Consider the following 23,410-nt stretch of genomic DNA (forward strand, 5'->3'; position numbering starts at 1 on the left):
ACCCTCTCCTTCCTCCCTATCATTTTACTTATAGGGAGGATTTCTCTCCAGTTTGAGGCTTGATCCTGTAAGGTGCTGAGCATTCTGGCTCTGCTCAAGCAAAACCCCTAGGGATGTATTTAATTTTAAATGGTTCAAGTCAAAGGGACTACTCCAGTGCTTAAAGTCAAGCATGTGCTTCAGTGCTTTCCTTTGTCTGATGACAATGTGTTTGCCTCAGTGCTTTGCTTTAAATTTAAAACTTGGCATGGTGAGGGACATCGGTGTTGATCACTTAAGTAAAATGGCATTAGCCTTATTATGAAATCTCACCACCTGTTACGGGACATACCAAACAGTTCAGTGGTTTCCACCTTTTCCATATTACATATGGGAAAGCTTGGAAACCCCTCCCAAATAGTGGAAACCCCTCCCCTATGTAATGCAAGAAGGGAAGGATGGTCATGACCCTGCTTTGTAACCTCTACACTGAGAGCCACTTCAGTTTCAGTTCTCAGCTGAGAAACAGTTCAGTGTAGCTCCCTTCTCACCCAAAGGCTATAGCAGGCCCAACAACATAGGAACCATATGGCCTGCCCATTCGGATGCAGCTCAAAATCAAAATCCCTCACCCAGCTGCTTCCTTGTGCACAGAAATGGGCATGAGTGAGGGACATCTCTAATCTGTGCTCATTGGAAAAGTCAGGCTGCTCATTTTATCCTGAGGCTCACTCACTCCCAGCAGTTTGGTGGAGCATATGGTCATAACATGACCCACTATTACAGAAGACTCTTGCTGAAGTTGTGACAAACACCAGAAAGTTGTCTGAAAATCTTATTCAATGCAACACAGAAGCACCCACTACAGATTCCTTGATGTACCCACTAGCTCTATTCACCTTCCAGAGCTCACTGCAGGGGTGGGAGGAGGAACCAGCCAGCAGAAAAAAAATATTTCCCAAACCGAAGAGATGGCCAGCCACTGCACAAAGCACTCAAAAATCTCACTAAACAATCAGTGATGATAACTCAATTGCTCCAAATATGCACAAAGAAAAGCTACCACCATAAGATAGGGCAGAAGGGAAGTTGGACCAGTTAAGGACAGAGAGAAACACTTCCCTTATACCACACAAAAGGTGGGACAAATTGGGGAAGCTGATTAGGAGGCTAGCAGGATTCAAAAGCCCTCATCACTGACTGAGCTCCCCTACATGCCAGATAGGACATGGCAAAGGTCTGGAGGTCTCCTCCCTCTCCCATGTCTTCCAACAATCCTGGATTCCACCAAAAAAAAAAAAAAATCTTAAGAGAACATTGAAGTTGCTAAATTAAGAACTCAACATTCAGAAAATGCACATGTAACCTTGACGGTGTCTGTGTGTGCACGCCTCATAAAACTACATACATTTTTACTATGTGTTACGTTATAAAATATAAGATCATTCAAATTTTTCTTCAGCTTAAAGTACACATACGTAGCACAGAAGTTTTTGATTAACTTTTTCAAAGAGACACTTAGAGGATGAGATGCAAATATCACACCAAAAAAATTGATTATTTTACTGAGATTCGAATACCACATTGTTAAATGGAGGTAACCATTTTGTTTACCTCAAAGGGAGCTGGTGTGAGGCTTCACTGTATAAAAGATACTTGTTAAAACCAGAACAGAATTTAGGATCTCTTGCCTATCAGTCTGTGAAAATCCTCATATATTAAAGGTACCTTTTGCTGGGGGATAAGAAAGATTCCTTTCAGCTGGCCTGGTATTTCACTGAAAGTTTGAAAATGGATCTTAGCTGGTCCAGAGCCATTCAGGGAACTAAGGTGCTTAATGTGTAACAAAGTGAGCCATGTGCAATGCAAAGTAAATGTGCTCAGAACGTGAATGAAAAATGCTTAAAAGAATCTTAACAGTAGTGTACATTCACGAGGTGCTATCTTGAGAAGCTCCTAGCTCAGTCAAATCAAAACCAATTTTACTACAACACTCAGTCACTTCTCATCAATGAAGGTACTTCCCTACATATTTCAATTTTCTAACCCCAGCTGCTTTGGCATGCGAGCAGTTGCAGGGTAACGTTGCAATCTTTTTTTCTTTTTTTTTTTTTTTTTTGAAGTAAAAATATAAGAAAAGTATATTTTTAAAACTTCTCCTATAACTCAAATATGGCAGAACACTTTTTCCAAAATGTACAAAAAATGTTCATTGCGGGGAGGGAGCGGGGAGAGAGACCAGAACTGGATATTTTCATCCTCAGATGACAATTTCAGAAAATCATGTGTGATATAAAACAGGGGTTAGAACAGAAATGCCTATGAAACCTTAACTATTGCTTACAGATTCACCAAACTCCATTCTGATCTCATTTATGCTTACATAAACTAGGAAAAACTCTTGACGTTAATAGAGTTTCACCATTTAAAAACTCATGTACATAAAATCAGAATCACACGTCCTGTGTATTGTGGTAAATCACTTTAAAAACGCATTGAGAAGAAAGTGACCGCAGCAGCCATTCTGCATAGACAATGGGACTGCTCACATGCTTAAAGTTAAGCATGTGCTTAAAGTGTTTGAGAGGATCAGGCTTATGTAGGTATCATTTGTATTTACATTCATTTCATACTTGAGGAGGCTCTAGCAGAAGATCACAATGAAACATTATATATGAATAAAAGGAAATTAGATGTTTACTGCATAAAGCAAAGCTTTTTAAATGTATATTTAAATACTGTTTTCATTTGTATGCCTCAACTAATAACATACATGTCTTTGAGATTGACTCTAGCAATTTGTTATTACATCACTTGTTGTTTTTTACTGTTGAAGAATTAAACACTTTTCAGTTGTATAAATATTTATTTTTGGTTTGAACCAAATGTTTATGTGCATAAAACTCAAACCCCTAGAACTGTGAGAAAATTAGCATGGCATAATAAACTGCAAGCATGGTCTGAAACTTGATATTGTCATTGTGTATATTAAATAGAAATGAGCTAAGATAAAAAAAAAACTGATTTGGGTTTAGATGCAAGTTTACAGCCCGAAGATTTATTTATTTATAATCTGCTAAATCTGAACACTAAATCCAGCACTCTAAAATTTGGGGAATTTTGGATTTGGATCTGGCATGCAAATCCCCATCCTAAGCAATGTTTGGACATGGGGGAAAGGTGGTGTCAGCCCATTACAGAGACAAGAAATCTGATTTTGAATATGAATCTGGAGATTTGATCTGGACCCATTTCTGATCAAAAAGGAAAACAAATCGAGAACTAATCCTTAGAATAGGATCTACTATATAACAACATTTCCACTGAAATACACATAACAGTATAAAATAAAAAAATTATGATTTTTTGTCAACATTTCAAATCCCAACAAAAAAGCATGTTTCCCTCTATTTGCTGGACAGCTGTAGAGTTGGTTGTGAGTTTTATTTTATTTGTTTGATTGGCTTATTTGTAAATATTTTAAAACTCTAAATTTGAATGAAAAGTGGAAGAAAACTTTTTAGAAAAAAAAAATTCTCTCACACACGTTTCTTGACCATTTCTAGTACAAAGATTGTGCATGATCAATATTCACAGCATTTCAGGTCAAGGATTGCTTCTGTCACATCACCTCAGATAGGTAACTCAGTTTTCACCTGAAGAGACCACCTCTGTCTGGGAAAGGATAGCTCAGGCTTCATGCACATGCTCATGTTGGCCTCTCTGATGAGACTGCTAGCCAATGTAATGGCTATAGTGGGTATTTTGTGGTGTAGTTACCTTCCATCAGGACCTGAAATAAGAGCACCCATTCATTTCATGTAGACCATCCAATGGACTTTAGATGGTAATGATTTTTGGGTCATAGCCAACTGCAGCCAAAGTCATCTAAAGGTAAAATCCCATTATCAGAGAGCATGTACATATTTGCACCAATTTCAAAGTCCTTTATCCCTCTATTTCTGTGTGTACCTATCTGTGCATGAAAACTAACTTCCCAGTTTCTGTACATGCATCCAGCATGTAGAGCTTTTTAAATGTAAGCCTTCCTTTTCACCCTGAACTGGAAGACGCGACATGGCCATATCTCTTGATGGTGATTCACTGATATACATTAATGAGAAAGAATTACCATGAAAGAAGAGGTCTGGAATGAGATAAGTTGTTTCTTGGGCTTTTAACTTGGCCTTCTGACTTTATACAAAGGCAGGTCATAATAATCACATTAAGTTGATACCAGGAGTAAATGAGCTGGTACATTTACTCGTAAAAGTGAAGATGTTGAAAACCAGTGGCACAACAATTACACGTATGACTCTGAATGCCTCTTAGTATGTGTTCTGGCCTCGTTCATGTCAGCAGCTCCTCATCCATTACATTTGACTTAAGTACAGTCCAGTTGCAAAGTAGCCTAAGTCCTGGCCCTAGTGAAATGAATAATAATAGTCCTATTGACTTCAAATAGAACTGGGATTTTTGCCCCAGGATTATAGATGGGTTCGAGCTGCAAGAGGTGTCACTGTCACGCCAAACTTTTCCAAATTTCAGAGTGTTTAGATCTGTGGCTTTCATTTAGACTTTTACTTAAATTGCATTATGGGGCAAGTTTTCTGGCTGAAAAATTTGAAATGTGCCTGCTATTGTAATCTGGAAGAAATTGTTTGTGAAATTCCTCATGCACCAGATGGAAAATGTATTTTTATTTATAATTCTGTCTAAAACATTAAAGAGAAAAATGTAATTTCTGCAGCAAAGATGTGAATTGGGTATGTGGGGTTAACACAGCATAATTTTTAAATAGGTTTAAAATGTACTTAAATTGCTTTTATATTATCACTAGCAGATTCCAACTCCCATAGCAGTTTCTTTATTCACAAACATTAATAGCTCTGTTGTGAAGGGACTGTGCTGATTAGATGGCTTTCAACTCACTTTAAATGACCACATCTATCCACCTATCACATGCTCATCACTGTCATATATAGGAACGTACTCCTATTTTATCTATAGTATGTGACCCTGGTACGTTTCTTCCATCTGGACATTTTACAATGCTTCAAAATATTTGGCTAATGTGAGATAGAGCATCATGGAAGTAAAAAAACAGCACGGTGAGAGTTAAAAACTGCAATTACTTACAGGGCTTGAAAGAAAAGGACTCATAGAATCTACACAATCCTGAAGGAATCAAATTTAAATCTTCATTACTCTATATTGTCTGTTACACTTCATGCACTAAGGAGCCTACAGAATCTGGTAGAACGGTACTTTGCTACTATTTCCTCTCGAGAGTGCACCATAAATGTAGTCTGGAGAAAGACATGAATTGTCCTGAATGAGCATGACAAGTATCATTTCACAAATGCACAACCTGAAGAAATATTTGAAGACATCGGATGCCCAAGGAGCTTTAACTTGCACAACTGGCACTACCATGTCTAATAACCCAAGCTGAAATTGACCTTGGCAGCATTATGGTAGCAATCTGTACATAAAGATGAACGTTTTTGAACTATATCTAGAAGGTATTCATGACAATAGGCTTTTCCTCAAGAGCAGGCACATGCATCTCCTATTGTTCCAGTTATATTTTCTTTAGGGACAACAAAATATTTAATAATAGCCTCCACTTATGTAGAGTTCCCTAGCCAACAATCTCATGAGGTTTTCTTTGGTTTGTCTAGGGCAGTGAATGCTCCATCTAGCACAGTATCCTTTCTTCTGACAGTGGCCAGTGCCAGATGCTTCAGAGAGAATGAATAGAAGAACAAATTATCAAGCGATCCATCCCTTGTCATCTAGTCAGTTTGGCAGTCAGAGGTTTAGGGACACCCAGAGCATGGGGTTGTGTCCCTGACCATCTTGGCTAATAGCCATTGATGGACCTATCCTCTATGAACTTATCTAGTATACATATGCTTTTTATTCTCTCTCTCTCTCTCTCACACACACACACACACACACACACACACACACACACACACACACACACACAGTTTCAATATACACAGATCATTCCTGAAGTAAGACAAGAATTTTTTCCCCAAAATGAATTTAGTTGCAAAACAAAAACCTGCAAACAATTAAATGTGTCATACACAGGTGTGATTGTAAATGCACACTGGACCCATGAAGCTCCACCCTTTTCAGGCTCAGGAGGAAGAAACCTCCAGGGCAGACCCAGCCCAGGAGGAAACAGCAGCCTCCAACAGAATCATTGCACCCTCACAGCCTCTAGACACTGGCCATGTCAGAGGACTCTACCTGTTTTTCTCTAGACATTCTTCCCCTCTGCTGATAGGCTGTTGCTTTTGAGCTCTCCCTCCCCTCTTCTTCTCAACACCTCCAGTCCACTTCTCATGCCATCCAGGCTCTTTTCCTTTGTCACCTTCTGACACTTCGGTCACCTCCTTCTCCTACCCTCTTTTCACTATCTTCCTCTGTGTATCTTGAATCTTCCTCTGTCTGTTCTATTAACTCATATCCTCCTTATTCCACCTAACCCCCTAATAACCACAGAACAAAAAATTTCTGGTGACCTTCTGCAACCTCTGATTTGATCACATTGCTTGTGTGTTGCATCCCTCTCTTCCACCCTTTGTTTATTTTAGGGAAGTTCTGTGATCTACTCAGGAGGTCAGACTACATGATCACAGTGGTCCCTTCTGGCCTTTGAATCAATTAATTTCATCTATTTAGACTACAAGCTCTTTGGGAAAGGGATTATCTCTTATTATGCGTTTGTGCAGGAACTTGCATCATAATGCGGCACCAATACTGATCGGGGCCATCCATACTGTAATACAAATAAATAATAATAAACATTACATATGAGGAACTGGCAAAGAGGGATTTACATATAAACTAAATTGGCATTAAATAGCAATGTAGCTGTTGTAGATCCTTAAAGACTAAAGCCTGGTCTACACATAAATGTTAGGTTGACCCAACTATGTCACTCAGGGGTGTAAAAATCCCCACCCCTGAGCAACTAGTTAAGACGACCTACCCCTTGGTATAGACAGTGATAGGTCAACAGAAAAATTCTTCCATCAACCTGGGTTAACTATGCTGACAGAAGAACCTCTTCCATTGGCATAGGTAATTTCTACATTGAAGCACTACAGCAGCACAAATGTAGGCAAGCCCTAAAATACTATAGGCTCTCTCTCAGTTCATATAAAAGGAAGAGAATTGACAACCTACCTGTTAATCTTTGTCCCCTCTCATTGTAAGGCATATCTGTGGAAACAGTATTTCAAAAAAGGCCAGTTCAATACACCAGCTAACTTAGGAGTCAAATGACAGATGGATACTTCTGAATGTCAAAAAAGGTTTACAGTAAAATTTTCAAAAGCACCTAAGTGACTTAAGAGCCTAAATTCCATTTTCCAAAGTACTAGGCTCCTACGTTTAACTGGAAGCCAATGGGACTTGAGCTCCTAAGTAACTTAGTTGCTTTTGAAAATTCTATTTTTAGTCTAAAGCAACAAGGAGTCCTGTGGCACCTTATAGACTAAGGGTACGTCTATACTTACCCACTGGTTCGGCAGCAGGCAATCGATCTTCTGGGATCGATTTATCGCGTCTTGTCTAGACGCGATAAATCGATCCCGGAAGTGCTGGCCGTTGACGCCGGTAATCCTGCTCCGCGAGAGGAGTAGGCGGAGTCGACGGGGGAGCCTGCCTGCCGCTTGTGGACCCACGGTAAGTACTTTTAAGTTCGAACTAAGATACTTCGACTTCAGCTATGTTATTCATGTAGCTGAAGTTGCATATCTTACTTTGAACTGGGGGCTTAGTGTGGACCAGCCCTAACAGACGTATTGGAGCATAAGCTTTCTTGGGTGAATACCCACTTCGTCAGATGCATGTGTTTGAATTTTAGGTCAGAATATAGCTCAGTTCTCATTTTATCCAACCAGTCCGACCATCACATACTGTACATATGTTTTCTATGTGCATCATCTGTATCTTGCAATTTTAAATGTAAACTAGATAATGAGACATTGACCTATATTTTCCCATTAGTGTAAATAGTTTAGCATAGATCTGACTTAGGCAGACAAATCCCTCTCTGTAGGCAAATTTGGGCTGAAAATATGCAAACCCTTCACAGCCCTACACAACCCTGATCTGAATGTGCAGATAGGAAAATTATTGTGCCTAAATAGAGCTCTCTCAAAAATGCATGTGCCTTAAGCACACAGCATTTGAAAAATTTGGGCCTATACATAATATTTAATGGACTGCAGTTTAACAGTGTATTACCCTGATACTCCTACAGAATAGCAAGACACATGACATCTGCACTAAAATTAAGTGAATTCATCATGTTCAATGCTAATGCAATGAACATAGCAACACTTTCTAATAAGTGACAAATCATTATTAACTCCTTTATTATTCATTATGGTAACATTACTCATGATAAACCCTTTAGGTATTAATGTAAAATGGTGCATTATATACTGTCTTACTGAACGATTTCTTAATGACAGTATGCATACAGCAGATTGATTTTTTTAATCTGACTCCCCTCAAGCCCACCCAGCCAACCAATGCCTCTTATCTGTCCCTAGGATTTTGATCACCATTTCATATGCATACTTTTCACTTTTCTTTTCTTTTTTTTAATTAAGAAAGATATTCCACTCCACATAAAATATTCTCAAGCTGTTTTCACAGATCATCAGACATCAAGCAACTCCTGATTTTCACCATCTAAACTAACCATTATCACTTCAAATAATTCTTGATCATAGTACCATACAACATATACCCTTCATGGTATATGCTTTCTGTTTGTAAAATGAATCTTAGACGGTTGTACTTTCATTAGCCACATTCCTAATACAAAAGAAAGTCTATTTTGCATTAGGTATTTTACAAAAGTTCATAATACCCTTTCTAGCCTGTTTAACCCATCAAATACCAAATGTTTGCATAAAAACCTCTAGTGTTTCATAGATTTTATTTTATATTCACTCCAATCTTTGGGTCCTGTTACAATAAATTAAAAATCTCACTCTATCAAAAGATAAATTTCACCAATATAATCAAGTAGACTGCCCCCAGGTCAAATGACTACTTGCCAAACATAATCCAAAGGCTAACCCCATGCCACTCCATCCAACTTTTCCCCAAATGCCTTGAAGAAAGGAAAAATATTAGATTGTAACAGCGATCCTTTGAAATTCTTGCTTTAAATAACAGTTATGGTTAGACCCAGAGGCTGCCTCTCACTAAAGATTAAATACATTCAGTAGGACTCCTGTAGGAGTCCAGGACTGCCTGAGGGGTAATAATTTCAGGTGGTAGTCAGTGATATGTAGTGAGACCTTTCTGTAGATGACACACAGCACAGCAGGTTTCTTTAGCATTTCTATCTATTCATTAAAACTGGCTGTCAGCAGAATACATTTTTGGTTAGTATAGTTACATTGGGTCTTGGGTAGAAAACCAAAAGACATTACAATTTTATCATCATGCAACTCTCCTCACACACTTTCTTCAGCCTCCACAAGGAACATTGATTTAGCAAAGCCACACTTGGCCATGCAAGTTATATTTGGATTTTTGACATGAATGTTTTGGAGACTGTGGATTTTTAATGACTTTATATGTAAATTAGAGGTGGACCATAACCAAAAAGGGCATTCACATACCACAGCAATGGACTTGGGATAAATACCTAGATTAGATAGAATGGCAGACAAACACACACCCAGATACAAACACCTATGTGCTTGGCGAAATTCAGAGCTGGATCCAAATTTCAAGGCTAAAATCCCTGTTAAAATGTACACACATTCTCTCTCTCTCTCTCTCTCAATAATTCAGTCAGCTGTCCCTAAAATTACCTAAAATTTCCAGCAAAGCTCAGAAATGAGTATGGAAACTAAAATACTGGTAGCTCAGAACTGAAATATCAGCTATCTGTTCCCTAAACCATCACTACAGGCATGACTGGATTACTTACACACACGCATACACACACATGAATCCAGATCTGAATTTATCCAAGTACATAGTTTTTTGGATCTGGTTGTGTGTATGTGTCTGCCTGCCATTCTATCTAATCTAGGTATTTATCCCAAGTCTATTACCATAGTATCTGAATGTCCCTTTTGGTTAAGGACCACCTCTAATCATATATAAAGTCCTTCAAAACCCACTGTCCCCAAAATGTTAACTTATGATGTGGTCCTTCCCCTTTGCTTAATGGTACAGTGATGGAGGCCACCCACACAAGAGCAGTCTGTTGGGTTCTTAATGGGATTCCTTCCCACTAAGTCAGGGAAGTAGCAGGGGTGCACTCTTCTTCCTTGTAGTAGTAGCAACTAGAGTAGAGGGGGACCCTGCCAGAGCTTGGACCCCAGGCCGGGACCTATAATGCCTATATGTGTTAAACTACCCTGACTACAGAAGCTTGAAAGAGATGGCTGCACCAAAGTGCTTGTTCTCCATAAACATGCTATCATCATGGCCTGTCAAAACGTGGCATACGGGTTTCGCCAGAACACAGATAGGAACTAAGAATGTGGGAAGTGAGATTTTTTAGGGAGCCTGTAATGCTGCGCAGGTTCTTTAATCTGTGGAAACGCCCGTCGGTGGAAGCGATACCCTACTGATGAAAACTTGGTTGGAAAAAGTCATTGCTGAAGAAAGAAAGGAGATTTCCAGGCACAAATACTGCCACCATAACAAATTATATAGAACTGGGTGCAAGGGAAACCCATTAAAGGCACAGGGAGTAGCTATAATGCATAACAGGGCATAGTTTACAGTCACCTGAAGTGAAGGCAAAAGGAGAGAATAGCAGCAGTCATAAGAGGACCCAATTGATTTTGCACTGAGACATAGATAGGAACAAAAGGCACTTGCCTATAACTAAACAGCCCTAAGTCTAATAAAAAAAGACTGCAGATATATATTGACTCTGTAAGACAACCTTACCTTTATTTATCAAATGACCTGGTATCTGGTGTACGCAGTCAGAAAGAAATACAGTAAAGTAGCTTGCCAGAGCAGGTTGACCCTGTTAAGAAGCGGAGCCTACAAATGTTTTCAGGAGGACTTACAGGCCAGCGTGTTCCCCTTTTTGAGTGACAGGCTGACCTGTTGCTTTGGACACTGCCAGAGTGAGTGCCCCTACTCTACGTGCTTGCCACTGTTCTCTCAGAACAGCTTGTTTGGCTCATGGCAATGTAGGGGATGAAATTGCAAGTTATCCAAAGAGCAGCTTCCATCTGAGAAAAGCTTAGCACAGCTCTTTCTGGTATAGTCAGGGGAGGCTTTCTTTTAGCTCACCAAGTAGAGCTGTTGCCTTTCAATAACAAATGTCCCAGTTCAAGTCTCAGCTGTGGTGGTGGATAAGGCACATTTATAGTGAGTTCAGACACCATATGAGGGAATTCTGCTAGTTGGACAAATCTGCTCTGGCTTCCAATGGGTAGACACAATAGCTGCTAAAAAAAAGAAGTCTGAATTCTGTGGAGAGGGGAAAAGAAATCATTTTTGTTTTTAAATCAAGTAGCTGAGCCCAGGATACAGCTAAGAATTTGTGTTGAAACCCTAGAGGTTTTTTCTTGAGAATCACCCTAAGATTGATGAAATATAAGGGGCTCTCCATTTTTAAGCTTTCAGTAAACATACTGTAAATCTGGGACATAATATTTGGCCCACTGGGACCACAAAGACTAAGAATTGTTTTTTGCAGCCAGCTTGCAAAGTCATTTTCAACAACTAATTAAATCAGTTTTTCCCCTCAAGGTTAAATGATAGGATGTAGGAAAAGTGGTAGAATAATTTATAGCAAAATATGTTGGTTGCAAATGTTGGCGTATATTTTCCATTCAATAACTATTAGTGAATCATTTTTTTTCCATTATTTAACTAGCTCTTGCTCATTCTTAGTGAAAGATGAGTGCCAGGAACTGAAACCTAAGAATTACTCACTGGAATGATATTATATACAGAAAAGGCTCTGCAGACAAAAGAGCCACTTTGATACACTGCCTTCAGACAGGAGGCTGAGAAATTGGGGTTTTATGTGGGTAGGGGGAAGGAGAGGATTAGTCAGTCAAGAAGCAAATTAGAGATGAAGAGCACTGCCCTCTTTATTTCTTTGCCCTTTACCTTTTGTGCCTTTATGCATTTGTTAAACATGTCGCCTCTGTTGCTACTGCAGTAAGATGACACATTATGCACAAGATACAGCCTTACTAGGAGCACTACTGTTGATTTTAATTCATCAAATCCAAGTGGGACCCACTTACCACCCTGCTAGTCCTAAGCTTTCTTCATGATGAAAAAAAAAGGCAAGAGTTGGAATAAAAAAAAAAAAAAGTGTAGCTGTGCACCTAACAGTGCTCCAGAACAAGTTTTCAAACTAGCAAATCAACAATTAATATTTAAAGAAGAAATAAAAGCCAGGTCAGCAGAAGATATGCTCTCAAAGTCATCATAAAAACAATTTTTATTGACTCCTTCATTTTGTCAAACCATTTTTATGGACTTTTATTGCTGGATACCTTTAGTTGCCCACACAGGAGCATCATTTCAAAAATCTTTAAAAAAATAAAATAAAATTTCAAACACCAATGAATATTTTATCAGCGTTCATTAAGAACTAAACAACAATGATGAGGCCAATACAAGTCCATGAAACTCGGAACTGGTCCTGGGAGCCAGGAAAATGCCATAGGGGCTTTATAAATGTAACAGAGCTGTTTATTATTATTGCAAGCGTGCTGAGGCTGAGCAGAAGTTACCGCGGTCATAAACCGAAATGTGCTGAATCCACCTCATTCCCTTCCATCCAAAATGGTTAGGTTAAAAAAAAAAAGTGATTGCTTCAGCTTCAATTTTTCTTTCAGCTGTCAACATATCATGAGAGGCAACACCAAACCTTCTGTGTCACACATTATTTTTTGTTGTGTGGTAACACGCGCAATGCAACCCAGTGTGAACCAAGCAGGGGAAGGAAACATACCACCTTGGACCATTGAAAACTAAGAACATTTGGAAGAGTTACAGTTTAAGAAACCACAATTGTCAGGGGGAAAAATCCAACACAATTTCTTTTAAAGACGTGTTGTAAGTACTGTGTATTACCTAGGAAATGAAAAGAAGGGTGAGGGTCACATTCTGTTTTCACAGTGGTATAAATGCAATGTAACTCAGCCATGTCACCAATGTAATGGAGATCAGAAACTGGCTGTGAGCCCGTGGGCTCTGTCACCAGCCCAGGAAGGATCAATGCATGTCTGAGTCCATTTCAGGCCCTTGCCTCATGGATTAAACAGAAAACTTAGCTATGATGTAGGTTCTCTGCCCAATGTGAGCTGAAGTTCCCAGAGGCTTTTCCCTCACCTCTCTCAGCCCTTTTGTCCTGATTCTGGGATATCTACAGCAGCCGTTCTGCTCCCTCCAGTTCTTACTCCCCAGTCTGCCTGCCTGGGAGTCGCTTACTAATTGGGTTCCTTCCTTTCATCCATGGACTTTCACAGGAGTCTTCTTGTTCCCTGGACCTATCACCACCCAGGCCACCCTCTTGGGAGTCCCATAGTAACTTGGTGCTTTCCCTGGATCCAAAGACTTCTGCAGGAGCCTTCCAGCTCCCTACAGTTCTCCAGCTCAACTGAACTCTTGACAGCTTTTATGAGGACCAAGTGCTCTTCAGGCTATCACCTAATCCCTAGCCCCACAGCCTCAGATGGGAAGCAACTGATTAACTAGAGGTTGTGTTGGGCCTGTCTCCCCTTAAAGGGCCAGCCACCCTGTGACACTGGTCCCAAGTGTCTATGCCACTTAAGTGTTGCTGACAATTTAGGAATAGAGAATTATAATCTAGAGTTGCAATATATTCCTGTTTAAGATTTTTTTTTAAATGCCCACTTACTGCTGATTAAATATTGCTCAACAATAGTAACACAGGAGACACTTTTTGAAATCTAAATTGCTTTGTTTCGATTTGTAACTCTTTAAAATGTCATGCCATTGCAAGTTAAATTCATGTTACTGGGATGCTTGGCTGCACCCTTCTGAGGTCTTTATCTTACAGTGGCTGGGAGTGAGCATTCATGCTGCTGTTCTGTAGTTGTCATTGGTCACTGTAGGACGTTTTAAATTATTCTTTTCCCCCCCCTTTATTGGAGGGCGGAGGGGCTACAGTCTTATGCTTCTCTTTTTCCCCTCCATCCATACACATCATGTTTTCATAATCTTCTGAGATTCGGACTCCTTCAGCCTCTCTGTGATTGAGATACTTGGGGCCATCGGCACCAACTTTCCTTGGCGCTGGTGGGTGCTTGCCCCCGCCTCTGGCCCCGGCCCCGGCCCCGCCCTGCCCCCTCCCTGCCCCTATTGGACCCCTCCCCAAATCCCCGCCCCGGCCCTGCCTCTTCCCCGAGTGTGCCGCGTTCCTCCTCCTCCCTCCCACTTCTGCTGTGCAAAACAGCTGTTTCGTGGCACAAGCGCTGGAAGGGAGGGGGAGAAGCAGGACTCAGCGGCGTGGTCAGGGGAGGAGGCAGAGGCAGAGTGGAGATGATATGGGGCAGGGAGCTGCCGGTGGGTGCAGAGCACCCACCAATTTTTCCCCGTGGGTGTTCCAGCACCAGAGCACCCACAGAGTCGGCGCCTATGCTTGGGGCATGTCTGCACAGCAATTAGACACCCGCAGCTAGCCCATACTAGCTGACTTGGTATCATGGGGCTCAGCAGGGGTTTGCACAGCAAGCTGGGACATCCCTCCCCCCCCAAAAAATCTCTGTGTCCCTGGCAGCACATGGAAGGAGGAAGCAGCAATGCAGCTGGTTACCAGCTGAGCTCCTCCTCCCCCCACCCCTGGAGTTTCAGCGTGTTACTTTTCCTTCCCTGCTGCTGGAGTCCCATGCATTGCCTCTGCCTCTACCCCATGATTCACCTCAGCAGGCAGTCCACAAAGCAGGCAGCAGCCCCGGGACTTCAGCAGCAGGGAAGGAGAAGCAACTGCTATAGAGGTGGGGAGAGGGGGAGCTCATCCAGCAGCCAGCCATCCTGCTACTTCTCCCCTCCCCGGGCTGCAGGAACATGGAGAGTTCCGCTGTCAGGGGAAGCCACTCCCTTCTCACTGCAGGCATCCCCAACAGAGGTGTCCCAAGAAATCTGGAGTGGGGTGGGGGTCATGCCCCTCCAAACATGGTCAAATTTAAATTCCTGCACATGCCCCTGAGGCTCGGGCTGTGGGGCTGTTTCATTGCTGTGTAGACTTTAAGGCTTGGACTGGAGTCCAGGCTCTAGGCCCCTGAAAGGTGGGAGGTTTTTCTTTGCTGTGTAGACATACCCTGAGGAATGGTAGAGGAAAACTCAGCTAACACCTCCCGACTAATTAATTACAGTAATTCATTAGAGTCCAAGGCATAACACTTCTGCCACTAGCCTGAAACCAGAGTGCTCAGGTCCTGAACACAAATCTCTGCCACAAAAACTTTATTAAAGCTAATGTTAAAAAATTATATAATACACAGGTTAAAAAAATAGAGTGTCCGTACATCTGGGTATAGTGCTTAGATTATCCACAAATACAAAGTTTTTTTAAAGTCATCAGACACATATAGTGCATAATCAGCAATAACCCAAATTTAAGTGAATAAATTTAACAATACAGTTTAAATATTAGGATCTGAATACTTGTGTAAATCACTCATGAAAAGTTAGACAGAGAGTTGGTTGTGGAAAGCAAATTTAACAATGAGTGAAAAATTGCTATATTGGAATTGGAAAAGGTTCAGAAAAGGACAACAACCAAGAGGGGTGTATTTCTCCACCTTTCGAACATGGGCGTTGTGGAAGGCCAGGGTCCTGTTCTCGAAGGGCACTGTCACGTCCACCATCATGATCTTCTTTCAGTCCTCATTGGCGCTGATGATGTCCGGTCGCAGTTGATTGTCAGTTCTGGGGATGGAGGAGGTCATGGCCACCTTCCCTACAGGTGGCAGGATGGCTCTGACAAGGTGGTCTTGGATGTCATTATGTTGCAGCTGCCAGGCTCTGGAATGGGGCTTGCAGCTACACAGGATGTGGGGTTGTGTCTCGTTGGCATAGCCACACTTCCTGCATAGCTTGTCCCAATTCCCATGGAGGATGGCTCCATTCAGCAGAACACAGTTGAGCCAGGCCCTGTGGATGAACCTCCAGTCAGCAAATTGGGTGAAGCTGCCCCCAGGGAGGAAGTGTTGCTGGTGTCCCACTTGCATGTCACCTTGAAGGCCTTGCCCGGGTCTCACTTCCATTTCAGGTTTTCCACATATTGGCAGCAGATGGCAGCTCCAGGGTCCTCTCCAGCTTGGTTCTAGCTCTCGGAGTGAGTGCTCTGCATTCTTCACCAAGACAGTAGGACTCCCAGCTCCTGGCATTCCTCGCACCACATCCAGCAGTAGCCAATAAGCTTCTCCAGTCATTGCGTAGTGTTGGGGCCACGAGTCCAGAGTGAAGCAAAGTCTCCTACGTCTCTTCCAAATTCACCTTCCAGTAAGTCACTCAGGTAGGTGGCGACATCTTGGTTGGAGGGGGTCCTTGCGATTCGCTTCTTGAAGACATCCTGCACAGCACTTTCTGCGATGTTCCTGACTATGGTGTCCGGGCATGTCAGAAGGCAGAAGGCATGAGTGATCACCATAGTGTCGCAGAGATCACCCCTACGAAGGACGCTGGCACTGCCCTGCTTTTGTGTGATATACACCAGTTCATTGCTGGCTCTCTGGGGAAGAAACATCCACTTCTTCACTGATGTGCCTGATGGTGTTGTCTGCCTGTTGTCTACTACACTGAAACTTGTCATGCTTTCACCGGACAAAGGCCAATACTAGGATCTCCAGAACAGGTGACAGCACCTGGAACACTTAGAATACACTTCATGTGGATGTGCATTTTTATTTATAGAGCTCAGCACTTGCAACTATTCTGGTCACACACATACACACCAAATAGTTTTCCAAACACTTTATGCACTTCCTTTTTATTCTCATCCAGTTACCTCAATTAGCACCTAGTTAGCAACATGCCTAAACTGACTTAGACAACTGTAAAGCAGGATTTTTAAAACATCGATTGCACATACAATTTTTAGTTATTTTGTAGCCAATATCAAAGATTTTAATAAACTTGTTCCATTTGGAGTCATTTTCTGTTTGTTATTTATACAGAAACTTTTTTAAAGTAAGTATGCTACATTTTCTAGAAAAACCCACAAACCTGTTAAAATTTTTGCTTTCAAAATTTAAAATTTCAATCCACTAAGATTGATTTTCACACTGAAATATGCAAAATTTCTGAAGTTGCAAGTTTCAATGCCCCACTGCCATTTCATGAAAAAGGTGTGGATGAAATTATGAGCTGCAACGTGAGCCAAAATGATTCCATGTGGAAGCGTGTGCGAAATTTTTGCAAAATATTATCCACTATTTTCAAAAAATGTTATAATAATAAATTTACTCTTGAGTATTATTTCATGGACTTTAATAGACTATCTACTCAGTCATATTTTAAACGTGGCATTCAACTTTTGCAGTCATATTTTCATTTAAAAATATTTTTGTCTTAAAATTAACATGATGGTAAATTCCATTTTCCTATTGGAAAAACTCATAGCTGAAATAAGGTAAACAGCATGTTTGCAAAATCAAATGTCTACAAAAGTTTTAATTATTTTTAATATTATTGTTTAAATAGTCTTCATGTTTTCCCAATATTGCTATTTGGCTAACGTGCGTGTTTATTCTCATCTGTACAAATGTTTAAGATTGCATATTCTACAGATACAACCATGTGACTGGGAGTCAGGTCTTCCTGAGTTCTGTTACTGTACTACTAGACTGGCAGTGTGACTGGGAGCAGGTTCTTTAACTTTTTTCTGCTTCAACCGAAATGGGGATATTACTTATCTCCCAAACATGGGTGTTTTAGAAGATAATTAGACAAGGGCTGACATTTTCGAAAGTTCCATAGTGACTTAGGAACCTACTGTATTTTCTGGCGTATAAGACTACTTTTTAACCCAGGAAAATCTTCTCAAAAGTCGGGGGTCGTCTTATACGCCGGGTGTCGTCTTATAGGGCGGGTGCTGAAACTTCCGAGCCGGACTGGAGAATCTGCGGTCGCCGCATATGGTGGGGGGAGCTCAAAAACGGCCGCGGCCGCATCCCTGCCCGATGACGAGGTGAGGGGGCGCCTCACCGGGAAGGTGTAAGTGAAGGGCGGAGCAAGCTGCAGGCGTCCGGGACGCCCGGGGTATGGAAAAAAGAGAGAGAGCGGCGCTGTGCCCAGAAAAACACGCCTCTTTCACCCGTCTGGCCCGCCCTTGTATCCTATTACCGTACCTCCTTCTCTGCCTCTCAGATCTCGCTCCTGAGGACTGCAGTGAAGCGGCGCGCATGTGCGAGATCTGAGAGGCAGAGAAGGAGGTAATAGGATACAAGGGCGGGCCAGACGGGTGAAAGAGGCGTGTTTGCGCTACCGCTCTGATAGTCTTGGAGACAGGGAGGGCTGGGCAGGCAGGGAGAGCTGACCAATCCAAGCAGGCTTTGTATACATCAACCAGCCAATCGCCGGTAAGGTACATCGCTTGCCGTGATTGGCTGGTTGTTGTATACTGGGTACCACATACAGTACAGCACCAGTATCTGTACCTGTTCATACAGTATAGCACCAGTACATACAGTACAGTATACAAATGTCCAACAGTCAAAACCCCATCATGGCTCCACCAGCAAGAAGAAAGAAATATGAAGCCAGTTTCAAACTTAAAGTTGTAAACTTTGCCATGGAACATAATAACTGCGCTGCTGCAAGACAATATGGAGTAACAGAAAAGATGGTTCGGGACTGGAAAGCAAATGAAAAAGCATTAAAGAGTATGCCAAGGGGTAAGTGTGCATTAAGAAGAGGCACTCCACATTGGCCAGAACTCGAAAAACATGTAGCAGACATGGTGAATGAGCATCGCCAAAACGGTTATGTAGTGACACGAAATAAAATACATTTGTTTGCACTTCAGTGGGCCAAATCTAACCCAGATCACAGCAACAGATTTAAGGCCACTGTATCCTGGTGTACTAGATTAATGGGAAGGCATAATATGGTACTGAGGCAAAAGATGAAAATTGCCCCAAAATTACCTGCAGATCTTGATAGCAAAGTAAATAGTTTCCATCGATCCGTAATACAACAGCGCACTAAACATGGCTATGCGTTAAGTAGTATTGGAAATATGGATGAAACTCCAATGAATTTTGATATGGTTGGAAATAAAACTGTCCATCAAAAAGGTGAAAAAACAATTTTAATTAAAACAACAGGACATGAAAAGTCCAGTTTTACAGTGGTACTAGGATGCACAGCTGATGGCACCAAACTGAGACCAATGATTATTTTTAAAAGAAAAACAATGCCAAAATTCAAGTTCCCTGTTGGTTGTTTTGTACATGTGAATGAAAAAGGCTAGATGGATGAAGAAGGGGTAAAGCTATGGCTTGATAATGTATGGAGCAGGCGACCAGGTGGACTTATTCAAAAATGTAGTCTACTGGTGTGGGATATGTTCAGGGCTCATTTAACTCCCAGCACCAAGCAAATGCTTGCAAGACTAAACACAGATGCGGCAGTTATTCCTGCAGGATTGACATCGTTGGTACAGCCACTGGATGTGTGCCTAAACAAGCCATTTAAAGATCGCATTCAAGAACAGTGGAATGAATGGATGGTTAGCGGCGAAAAGTCATTCACAAAAGGAGGAAACATGCGTGCTCCACAGTTGGATGTTTTGTGCAAGTTTGTCATAAAAGCCTGGAATGATATTGATGCAGAAACAGTAATCAAGTCTTTCAAGAAGTGTGGCATATCAAATTCATTAGATGGTATGGAGGACGACTACTTGTGGCAAGATGAAGAGGAAGCCGAAGCTGAGACCACACCATCTGATACGGAATTCGATCCATACGATGACTGCCTTACAAATGTATCACAAGATGTCATTGATGTACTTTTGATATCAGATGACGAACAGGAGGATTTTGAAGGCTTTTAAAGGGAAACTGTCACGCCAGCAAAACCTGTAAAAATACCGTAGCTTGCAGTTATGATGGGCGTTGCTAACTCGCCAGGGACTTGCCCGGCACTTGCTCTCTCTCTCTTGTTTGTTATCTTCCTCCTATCATCATCAGTTCCAGTTTGGTTGACAGCTTAGAAAACAAACAGCATGGCAGCTCCCAGGGGTTTATTGTCTTATCCTTCCTTTCAGCTTTAGAGTGAATTAGGAAAAGTTTAATCCACTTGCACTGTTTTATGTTTACATGTTTGATGACAAACAGCCTTATGTTTATAAGTGACAGTTTTCCTGCTAAGTACCTGCATGTCATAAGCATTTGAATTAAAATTACCATATTGAAATCAAATCTGATGTTTTTTTAATTTTTTTTTGGTGTGCGTTGAAAGAGGGGTAGTCTTATACGGCGAGTATATCCCAAACTCTATATTTTAACTGGAAAAGTTGGGGGTCGTCTTATACGCCCAGTCGTCTTATACGCCGGAAAATACGGTAAGTTCCATTTTCAAAAGTCACTTTGGCACTTCAGAGCCTCTAGGCATGTATGCACAAAAGCTGTACTGCTTTAATTATAGCAACAGTATTAAAGAGGTACAAACCACTCCCACCCCAGTGTGGATGCAGTTAAATCAGTTTAAATATGCTTATACGGGGGAAGCTTTATTCCCAGACAGAAAGAGGAATAAACTATCCTGGTATAAAAGGCACCTTGATACAAGCACAACTGTGCCCATGCTAGTATCAGTAAAATATAAAACATGTAACAGATAACATCATAATATAATATAACAACAGTGAGTAGACCAGCCTAAACCCCATCAAATTGAAAATCGGTCTTAGGCTCCGAAGTCACTTTGGTGCTTTCAAAAATATTACCCAATGTCCATAGAGCACTTTGAAAATGCTTTATAAAGACTGGAGCAGATCTTCAGCTGATGTATAGCAGTACAGTTAAGTTGAAGTCAATGGAGCTATGCTAATTTACAGCAGCTGAGGATCTAGCCTGCAAAGTTTTAATAGTGTTATCTTACCTTTTGTATGTAGTGCTGTCTGTGTATTTGCATAGATATTGTCACCACACAATCCTTCACCCCTGCCAGTTCCCCCTCTCCCTCTTTTAATGATTATATTTCCTGTGTGGTCTTTCTGAATGATTTAAAGATGTTCCCTGATTTTGTTTGTTTGATATGCTGCTTGTTCTTGTAAAATGTCAAAGGGAACTTCAACCAATCCAGCTTTACAGGCAGCAGGTGGAAATGAATAAAACTGCTGCTTCTCTGAAAATAAGATGACATCTTTTGGCTGCTGCCCAAGCTGCTCTCCAGCTGTGGCCATAAGCTCTGTCCCAACACAGGGCACTGCAGAAGGAGGTTTAAATGTTGACCCAGCACTTGCAAACCATCTTTGAGTCCATTTCAGAAGTGTTCAGGTTTTGATTTATAATTTTTGCTGTATAGCTTCAAGTTTCTTCTGTACAACATTGCTTAAGAGAGAGAGATTTGTTGAATTATTAGAATTCTCTTTGGTTTTGTGCACTAGTAATCCTGCACTTAAATTAAATCTGGTGCTGACCAGAGCTGCTAGGATCCCTTTTCGAGTGCGGGAGGGGGTTCTGTTCTGGGGCAGCGGGGTTGGGGTGGGGGTGGGGGGCTCTGGCTGGGGGTGCAGACTCATGTGGGGCTGGGGCTGAGGGGTTTGGAGTGCAGGAGGGGGCTCCGGACTGAGACTGAGGGGTTTGGAGTGCAGGACGGGGTGTGAGGACTCCAGCTGGGGGTGCAGACTCTGGGGTGGGGCTGGGGATGAGGCGTTTAGGGTGCAGGAGGGTGCTCCAGGCTGGGACCAAGGGGTTCAGAGGGTGGGAGGGGGATCAGGGCTGGGGCAGAGGGTCGGGGCCTGGGAGGGGGTCAGGGGTGCAGGATCCTAGCGGCACCCCTATGCATAGGAGCCGAAGCGGGGACATGCCGTCTGCTTCGCAGGTACTGCACGGCACAGAGGCTAGCAGGGAGCTCGCCAGCCAAGATGCGCAGCACCACCAACCGGACAGTCAATGGCCCGGTCAACGGTGCTGACCAGAGCCGCTAGGATCCCTTTTCGACCGGGTGTTCCGGTTGAAAACCGGACACCTGATTACCCTGCTCTTCAACCATGATCTCACACAACAGCTAAGTACCACATTTGATATTAGGGCCTTTACAGGAGTTGGACTAATTGTACAGCATTCTCAGTGAAACGCAAACCCAACCTTTACAACCAGCTTTCCTGCAACAGTACCAAAACATGCATCCAAACTTCACATTTCCATATTTGAGGGCTTTTAAAAAACAAACAAAAAACCCCCAAGCCAAACAAAAAGAAGAACCTAAACCTCTCTCTTGCTGGCACGCAGGGGAAGAGAGGGATCTTGGTGCTGTCATTTTTTTCTCTTGGGACAGGCAAGCACTCAGATAATAGTAATAGGTGCCAATATAGGAACATAAATAAGCTGATAGGTTATTATGGATAATTTTAATAAAATTGACAAGCACCTATGGTGGTAACTACATTGGGCTGCTGGGGGAAACAAATCTTAATGCTTCTGTTGTAATAATTGGGCCTACAAATTCACCCTAACTGAGAGTTCAACTGTAAAAAGTGAGTGCAAGTTTATGTAGTGTCACAATAACATGTATTCCCATAACAATAAATGTTAATGGGAGAAGGTGCAAAAGGCGGATTAAAATACTAGTTTAGTCCAAACAAAAAAGGCATATTGATATAATTCAAGGACTGTATTAAAATCATGCCTGTTGAATAAGAGCAGTAGAAGCTTGGAAATCAGTGAACCAAAGTTGGCATACCAGAGATTAGGCCTAACTGATGGACAAAATAACAGGGAATGGGCTTTTCTATCCTTTTTAGGGTCCTTAAAATAAGAGAGACTTTGAGAGGAAAACTGGTGAAGAGGAAGCGAAGGGGGACAATTGCTGACTGAAAGAATGGGAAAGAGCAAGCTTCACCATTACGGCTGCCACCTGCATCATCTCCTCGGACCCACTGGAACATGCCAAGAGAGGGACCCAGATGACATCTCCATGGACTATGGCAGAATCGCAGCTACCACCTGAGAGATAACACACACACACACTCTCTCTCTCTCTCTCTCATGTACATCCACCATGTGTCCTTTTCTTTCCCCACCTTATTTTTTTTTCTTTTCTCTCATTCTCTCTCTTTTTGCCTTCTATTTAAGAGTGTGGCTTAGTTGGCCAAGACTATGTATTTTGCACACTGCTGTAAGGCTGTCATCAGAGAGGCAACCAAAATAATACCCTAAGCAGTCCGATGCTGGTACAAGTTTGTCAGGTC

Source organism: Trachemys scripta, chromosome 6, assembly GCF_013100865.1.
Source record: "Trachemys scripta elegans isolate TJP31775 chromosome 6, CAS_Tse_1.0, whole genome shotgun sequence".
In the NCBI taxonomy this organism is placed as follows: domain Eukaryota; kingdom Metazoa; phylum Chordata; order Testudines; family Emydidae; genus Trachemys; species Trachemys scripta.